Source organism: Gopherus evgoodei, chromosome 18 (genome assembly GCF_007399415.2).
Source record: "Gopherus evgoodei ecotype Sinaloan lineage chromosome 18, rGopEvg1_v1.p, whole genome shotgun sequence".
In the NCBI taxonomy this organism is placed as follows: Eukaryota; Metazoa; Chordata; order Testudines; family Testudinidae; genus Gopherus; species Gopherus evgoodei.
Genome location: NC_044339.1, coordinates 2,773,046 through 2,782,530, shown reverse-complemented (window position 1 = coordinate 2,782,530; position 9,485 = coordinate 2,773,046).

Genomic DNA, 9,485 nt, shown 5'->3' with positions numbered 1-9,485 from the left:
TGTGCCCCAACAATGTCAGTGCCCAGGTCCCTTTTCTTCAACCTCCACCTACTGTGATACTTGCCACTGATGCCTCCCTCCTCGGCTGGGGAACGCATCTATGCAAACACACTATACAGGGCCCACCAAGTCCACCTTACACATCAACCTCCTGGAACTGAGGGCGGCCCACAATGCCTGCCACTCCTCAGAAATCAGCCTGTTCGAGTAATGATGGATAACCTCGCTTGCATGTATTACATCAACAGGCAAGGAGGTACCAGGTCCTATTCCCTGTGCTCAAAAGCTATCAAGCTATGGAATTGATGTATGTACAATGACATCTCCATCTCTGCTGTGTATCTCCCTGGACATCAGAACACGACAGCGGATACGCAGAGCAGAATCTTCTCGCACTAGCATGAATGGCAGCTGGACGAGAACACTCCGAAGCATCTTCTGCCAATGGGGTCACCCCACCATAGACCTTTTCGCCACTCGCGAGAACACCCACTCTCCTCAGTTTTGTTCCAGAGCTGTCCTGGGATGCAGTTCACTAGGGGATGCATTCCTAATTAACTAGAACCTGCCACTTCCCTACCCCTTCCCTCCCTTTCCCCTCCTGTTCTGAGCCTTACACAAGGTACAGGAAGATCAAGCTCTGGTTATACTTATAGCACCAACATGGCCACGACAAGTCTCGTACACCTACCTGCTTCGCATGATACTCTCTCAGCCTATAAACCTTCCCCCAGCGTCATGGCTCCTCTCAGAGGACAGGGGATGCATTCACCATCCCAATCTGAAGATGGTCCACCTGAAAGCTAGGCTCCTTCGTGGCTCCGGGATTCGGAAATAACCTGTTCAGATTCAGTAAAACATGTCTCGATAAATAGCAGCGATTCTACCAGAAGTACCTATTCCCACAAGTGGAAATGGTTCCAACTTTGGCGTGCCAACAGACAGGTCGATGCAGCCTGCTCTCTATTACCACTCATATTGGACTATCTCCTTCAACTCAGACAACATGGATTGGCTTTTAGTTCTCTTACAGTGAACCTGACTGCAATTACCACATTCCATTGCCTTTTTGAGGGATGTTCAGTATTTGCACATCCCCTTGTCAAACATTTTCTTAAGGGTATTTGAAACCTATACCCTACCTATGTTCCCCCCCCCCCACCCTGGGACCCCAGCCTGGTCCTACACTCTCTGACTAAACCTCCCTTTGACCCAATGGCAGCCTGCTCACTCCTTCATCTAGCAAAGAAAATGGCCTCCCGCCTCACCATTACATCGGCACGTGCAAGAAATATCAGCCTTTATGGCATACCCACCGTATATAATGCTTTATAGGGGCAAAGTGAGCCTCTGTCCCCACCCAAAATTCCTGCCAAAGGTTATAATGACCTTCCATCTAAACGAGCCTCTACACCTCCCCTCCTTCTTTCCCAAACCACACAATAATTACCAAGAAGCAGCTCTCCACACCTTAGATGTGAGATACACATTGTCATTCTACTTGGATAGAACCAAACTGTTCAGGAATTCGTCCCACTTGTTCATATCCATTGCCCAACGTGCTAAAAACTCCACTGTATCTAAATGATGCCTCTCTCAATGGATTTCCCAGTGCATACACATGTCTTATGAACTTCACAATAAGCAACCACCTGCCTCTATCAAGACACCCTCTATACGAGCACTCTCAACCTCCATCGCATTCCTCAGTAATGTTTCCATAATAGATATATGCAGGGCAGCAACATTCACCCAACATTATGCCATCTTGCAGGATTCTCTGATGGACATCATTCTCGGATGTATGGTCCTATCTTTGGTGATACTGGCAGCTCCGAAGCCCCAACCTTCCAATTAGGGGCACTTTTTTGGAGCACCTCTGGGGACATCACTCGATGAAGAAAAGAGGGTTACCCACCTTGCACTGTAACTGAAGTTCTTTGAGATGTGTGTCCCCATGGGTGCTCCACTAACCACCCTCCTCCTTCGGAGCATAACATTTGTGCTCTATGGCAGAGAAGGAACTGAGTGTGGTCAGACCTCACAGTGCTATTTATACTATCCATGCACAGCATGGGGGAGGGGAGATGCACATGGATGGTCCGATGGGCACTGCTATTGAAGATCTCCGACTCCAGACACAAAGGTGCTGCTGCACCTACAGTGGAGCACCCATGGGGATACACATCTCAAAGAAGCTCAGTTACTGCACAAGGGGAATAGCCCTCTCTTTTCAGAACTCCTTGTTTCGGCTTAAGAAATCTGATCTTTTATTCTGTCAGGTTGAAAAATGTTACTGTGTTATCCCAGATTAACCTTTTGTGGGCCTGGCACCGAACATACTTGTGGGCCCCCATGTAGTCATTATGGACCCCTTCCAAGTGTGGGCCTGGCACCATGGTGCCACTGGTACCATTGCAAACCTGGTACTGTGTGTAATAATTGACCTCTTTCCCCTTCCTCTCCTCCTTTTTCCTGTGTTGTGTTTTCATCTTCCTTCCCTTACGTTTGCAGTCTCTTCCCTCTCTCTCATTCCCCATTCCTATCTTCCCATCTTTTCTCCTCCTTCATCTCCTCTCACGCACTCTCCTGCTCCGGGACCTGGACTGGATGACTTCTTGAACTGCTTTCCAGTGCTACATTTCTAAGATTCCCCCAATGCAAACTCATGCACACTGTCCTTCCACACCCATAAAAATCATCCACACAACCTGCTGTCCTGACTCTCCCTGCTGCTCACAAAATCACACACACAAACCCCCCTGCCACCTCTCCCCATAACACGAGATCTCTTTCATACATGTGTAACCCTTCTGCCCCTCTGAGTTGGCAGCAACAAGGGCCGGGTTCAGTATCCAGGGGTTCCGTTTCAGTAACACAGTGCATAACCGGCTCGAGCCCCCAACCAGTGACCTGGGACTCTCACATACCACACCCCCCGGGCGCCTCTAGGAGGCAATACTTCCCCTCTCGCAAGCACGGAGTCTGAGGCCATGTCTACATCTAAAATTTTGCAGCGCTGGTTGTTACAGCTGTATTAGTACAGCTGTATAGGGCCAGCGCTGCAGAGTGGCCAGACTTACAGCAACCAGCGCTGCAAGTGGTGTTAGATGTGGCCACACTGCAGCGCTGTTGGGCAGCTTCAAGGGGGGTTCGGAGAACGTGGGAGCAAACCGGGAAAGGAGACCAGCTTCGCCGCGGTTTGCTCTCGCGTTCCCCGAACGTCCCTGCAAACCGCAGGGAAGGAGACCTGCTTGTTCGGGGAACGCGAGAGCAAACCAGGGAAGGAGACCAGCTTCGCCGCGGTTTGCTCTCGCGTTCCCCGAACCACTCTGCAAACCGCAGGGAAGGAGACCTGCTTGCTCGGGGAACGCGAGAGCAAACCAGGGAAGGAGACCAGCTTCGCCGCGGTTTGCTCTTGCATTCCCCGAACCACTCTGCAAACCGCAGGGAAGGAGACCTGCTTGCTCGGGGGTTCGGGGAACGAGAGAGCAAACCGGGAAAGGAGACCAGCTTCGCCGCGGTTTGCTCTCCCGTTCCCCGAACCACTCTGCAAACCGCAGGGAAGGAGACCTGCTTGCTCGGGGAACGCGAGAGCAAACCAGGGAAGGAGACCAGCTTCGCCGCGGTTTGCTCTCGCATTCCCCGAACCACTCTGCAAACCGCAGGGAAGGAGACCTGCTTGCTCGGGGAACGCGAGAGCAAACCGGGAAAGGAGACCAGCTTCGCCGCGGTTTGCTCTTGCGTTCCCGGAACCACCCAGCAAACCTCAGGGAAGGAGACCTGCTTGCTCGGGGTTCGGGGAACGCGAGAGCAAGCCGGGGGAGGAGACCAGCTTGATTACCAGAGGCTTCCTAAGGTATGCTGGGATACCTGCTTATTCCACGGAGGTCAAGAAAAGCGCTGGTAAGTGTCTATACTTGATTACCAGCGCTGGATCACCAGCGCTGGATCCTCTACACCCGAGACAAAACGGGAGTACGGCCAGCGCTGCAAACAGGGAGTTGCAGCGCTGGTGGTGCCCTGCAGATGTGTACACCTCCTAAGTTGCAGCGCTGTAACTCCCTCACCAGCGCTGCAACTTTCTGATGTAGACAAGCCCTTAGTGTAGCAAAATCTTTTTAATAAAGGAAGGAATCAATGCGGCATCCCATTGGAGAAACACCACAAACAGGGTTATAACACAAACCATAAACAAAAACCCACCTCCAAGTACATTTGGCACTGTCCTTTTTCCTCTTAGGGTTTTAAGTCCAATCACCCCAAAGTCCAACAACCCAAAAATCTCTGGTCAATGCCACCCCAGAGTTCAAGAGTTATCTGTAGAGGTCCCTCCCCCCAGCCTGGGTAGAAAGGGGCACCTTACGTGGTCCGGGGGCCAACTGCCCTGCCTCTCCGTGGGTTCTGCTTCCACCTTCTCCACGAACTGCTCCGCTTTACCAGCTGCTCCACTCTGCTCCTCCAGCCGTCCTCAGGAACTGCTCTGCTCCATGAGCCGCTCTGCAAAACTGCTCAGCTCCGCTCGCTCTGTGGGCCGCTCCACTCGTCCCACAGCTACTCCGCTCTGCCAGCCACGCTGCTGCCACCAGCCACCCCCGCAACTGCTCCACTCCACCAGCTGCACTGTTCCACAGTATAGCTTCAGGCTCCCCCACTAGTTAGCACAGTACTCAGTGCTCTCAGCTCAGTCATTTCAGCTCTTTCGTGATTTCAACTCTTAGTGATCTCAGGTCTTAGTGGAGGAACCCCAGTGCTAGTGCACCATTAGCCCAAAGTGCATTCAGCTCAGTAACCTGTATTTAGATTCTTGAGGAAATAAAAAAAATCAACTCTGACATTCCACAGTGGAGAGAGGAGGGGGTGGAACTGGTGCTTCTGGCTCCACAAGGCAACTGCACCACCAGACACAGATGCCTGTCCCCAGCCTCTCTCAGTTCACTGGGTTTTGGAACCCATGTCCCTTGTCTAGCAAGTACCACCCAACTGAGGGTGAGTCATTTGTCACCAAGCAGTCCCACCGCTCAGCAGTCTGGGATAGGGTAGGCGTGCCTATGCAAATACACTCTCTGACATTCTTTCCACCAGATATCAGGGTAGAGCTTATCCTGACTCTGCTTACACATGGATAGTAGGACAGAGTCTCAGCTGGTGGAACTGGTCGTCACTCCATTGTGTTTCAGATCTGGTTCAACGGTTCAGAGTCTGCCCCAGAGGCATGCCTGATATTTATTTAGAAACAAAACAAACCCAAGCATTTAAATAATTCAGAGCCAGTGAGTTTTGTGCCCAGCGAGTCTATTGAAAGGCACATGCTATACCTGTCACTCTATTGTCTCCTTTTTCCTCTTAGTGTTACTTACACTCACCATTGTCTCTTACATTAGATAGTGAGCTCTTCAGGACAGGGATCATATCTTGGGTTCGTACAAAGCAGAGTCCAGGTGTACACATACAGACTCTCCTCACCCCAATCCGCATCCGTGATTCCATGTATGTTACACACAGATTTCTCCCTCCCCAGTCCGTATATACTAGTCATGCTCACCTCCCTAATGCAATTAGCTTCCCCTCCTCTACTCTTATGGACTTTAAGGTCAGAAGGGACCATCTTGATCATCTAGTCTGACCTGCACATTACAGGTCACAGAATCTCACCCACCCACTCCTGTAATAGACCCATAACTTCTGGCTGAGTTACTGGAGTTCTTAAATCATGATTTAAAGACTTCAAGTTACAGAGAATCCATTATTTATACTACGGACGCCCCCTGGGTTATGCAAACCTGACTTATGCAAATCTGCACTTACGGGAAAAGTTCTGTAAGCTAGAAATAGTTTTGTTTGTTTGTTTGTTTTTTTGTGTAGCAGTTGGATACACATTTCCGACTTATGCAAAATTCGAGTTACACAAGGCATTTCGGAACGGAACGCTTGCGTAAGTGGGGAGCATCTGTAGTTTATACCAGCAATTGACCCATGACTCATGCTACAGAGGAAGGGGGGGAAAAACAGGGTCTCTGCCAGTCTGTCCCAGGAAAATTCTTTCCCTATCCCAAATATGGTGACAAGTTAGCCCCTGAGCATGTGGGCAAGACCCACCAGCCAGACACCTGGGAAAGAATTCTCTATAGAACTCAGAGCCTTCCCCACCTACTGTCTCATCACCAGCCATTGGAGATATTTGCTGCTAGCAGTCACCAATGGACTACATGCCATTCTAGACAGTCTCATCATACCATCACCTCCATAAACTTATCAAGCTCAGTCTTGAAGCCAGTTAGGTTTTTTGCTCCCACTGCTTCCCTTGAGAGGCTGCTCCAAAACTTCACTCCTCTGATGGTTAGAGATCTTTGTCTAATTTCAAGGCTAAACTTGTTGATGCCCAGTTTATATCCATTTGTTCTGGCATCCACATTGGTATTTAACTTAAATAACATTCCCTCTCCCTGGTATTTGTCCCTCTGATGTATTTATAGAGAGAGAGCAATCATCTCTCCCCTCAGCCTTTGTTTGGTTCGGCTAAACAGGCCAAGCTCTTTGAGTCTCCTCTCCTAAGGTAGGTTCCTCCATTCCTCAGATCATCCTAGTAGCTAAGGGTAGCATAAAATCCCTCCTTTACCTGTAAAGGGTTAAGAAGCTCAAATAACTGGTTGGCACCTGACCAAAAGGACCAATAAGGGGAGAAGATACTTTCAAATCTGTGGTGGAAGGATTTTGCTTTAAAGAAAAGAAAGGTAAAAGAAAAAAAACTTCTGGGCGAGATTAGCATACCAGCTACTCTCGCAGACAACAGATTCAAAACACAGAGGATGTTCACCTGGGCAAAAGTTAGTACACAAAAGAATTCCCAGTTTGGTTATTCCTCTAATTGCACAAAGGCAAAGGCAAAAAAGGAAAATAAACATAAACCTATTTATTCTTTTCTAAAACTTACTACTCTAATCAGAGGCTGGTTCCTTGATCTTTTCCACTCCGGCTGAAACTGAAACTGACTAAGACAAAGGGAACTTCCCTCCTTCCTTTTGAAACATCCAGTCCTCCCATTGGTTCCTCTGGTCAGGTGTCAGCTAGGCTAGGTGAACTTCTTAACCTTTTACAGGAAAAGAAGCATTAACCCTTAACCATCTGTTTATGACAAGGGTTAAGAAGCTCAAATAACTGGTTGGCACCTGACCAAAATGACCAATAAGGGGAGAAGATACATTCAAATCTGTGGGGGAAGGTTTTTGCTTTGTGCTCTGTGTTGTTGTTCTCTCTGAGACAAAGAGAGAAACCAAGCAAGTAATCCAGCTCTTACTGAAATGATACATCTATTATTACAGAAATAGTAAGTAATAGCAAGGAAATGCATTAGATGATCTTTTGTTTTAGCTTGTGATTTTTCCCTGTGCTAAGAGGGAGGTTTATTCCTGTTTTTTTGTAACTTTAAAGTTTTGCCTAGAGGGGAATCCTCTGTGTTTTAAATCTTATTATCTGTAAAATTACCTTCCATCCTGATTTTACAGAGGTGCTTCTTTTACTTTTTTCTTTATAATAAAGTTCTATTTTAAAGAATCTGATTGGGGTTTAGTGTCCTAAAAACACAAGGGTCTGGTCTGTGCTCACCTTGGTTACCTATTTGGTTAGTAGATTATTCTCAAACCTCCCCAGGAAAAGGGGTGAAGGGGCTTGGGGGGATATTTACTCTGGGGCTTGCAATTTCCTGTGCCAGTTTCTTTAATGTTCTTGGATGGAGATTATATGGGCCGCGATTTACTCCCATTGAGCTGTTTGAATTTGGCTTCCACCTTGAATGTGGTAATTCCTAATTCCATATGCTCATTCCCATTAGCCACCCTGCCACTGCCCCCAAGCTCCTCATTAGCCTTATTAAAAACCGAGACAAAGTATTTGTTTAGGCGTTGGGCCAGGCCTAGATTGTCTTTAATCTCCACCTCATCCTCAGTGCTTAACGGTCCCACTTCTTCTGTCCTTGTTTTCTTTTTATTTATATGGCTATAGAACCTTTTACTATTGGTTTTAATTTCTTTTGCAAGGTCCAACTCTGCTTGGTTTTTGGCAGTTCTCACTTTTCTACTACACTTTCTGACCTCCAAGAAGTAGCTTTCCTTGCTGATCTATGCCATCTTCCATTCCCAGCAGGCTTTTTGCTTTCCCTTAATCACCTGTTTGAGATTAGGGCCAGCTTTAGGCCAATTCCACCAATTCCCCTGAATCGGGCCCCGCACCCAGTAAGAATCTCTCCTCTGGCTAGAGGCGCCTTTTAAAATTTTACTCACCTGGCAGTGCTCCGGGTCTTCCATGGCACTTCGGCGGCAGGTCCTTCAGTGCCACCGAAGACCTGGAGCGAGTGAAGGACCCGCCGCTGAAGACTCGGCGCACCGCCCAGTGAGTACAAGCCCTATGTGTTTTTTTACATGTTTTCTTTTTATAGTCATCCCTGCCGGGGCCCCGTCAAAACTGTTCGAATTGGGCCCCGCACTTCCTAAAGCCGGCCCTGTTTGAGATGCTTGCTCATCCAACTTGGTCTGCAACCCTTCCCTATGCATTTATTCCCCTTGCTTGGGATGCAGGCTTCAGATAATTTCTGCAACTTTGACTTAAAGTAATTCCTAGTCTCCTCCACATTCAGATCCTTGAGTTCTTCAGTCCAATCCACGTCCCTCACCAATTCCCTTCTTTTTTTCAAATTTTCCCTTTTGAAATCAAGGATCCTAATTGCAGATCTATTTTTGTTTGTCCTTCCATTTAGTTTAAACTGAATTAACTCATAATCACTTGAACCAAGATTGCCCCCTACAACCAGTTCTTCTATGAGGTCCTCACTACTTACCAATACCAAATCTAAAATGGCATCACCTCTTGTTGTTTCAGCAACTATTTGGTGAAGAAATTTGTCAGCTATCACATCCAGGAATATCTGGGCCCTACTACTGTGTGTAGCATTTGTCCTCCAACCTATTTCTGGGACATTAAAATCTCCCATAATCCCACAATTCCCAGTAGTAGTTATTTAATTACAAACATTAAAGAGGTCTCGATCCATAACCAAATCAGATCCTCAGGGTCTGCAGCAAACCCCAATCACTATCCTAGGGGAGCCTCTGTTAGATTTTTTCCCCAGAGTAATTTTAATCCTGGCTCTGCCTGCGCTCCACCCTGAGGCCCCGCCCCTGCTGGGTCTCTTCCCCCTGAGTCCTTGCCCACCACTTGCTCCTCCTCACTCTCTCCTCTCCGTCCCCTGCCCACTCCCCCCATGCCCATTGCTCCCTTCTGTCCACTTTTAAAAATAAATGATAGGGCCATGGCCCCCTGCCCCCCCCCCCCGTTCCAGCGCCCCTGTTGCCAGGATCTGCTGACCTGGTGGTGTCAGTTCAACACTGCTGACCGGACACTAAAAGTCCAGTTAAAGGAGTAACCACAATCAACCTCCCTGCCAGGAGGGCGGGAAGAGCAGCTGCTGCTGCCTGCAGGAGCTGCAGCTC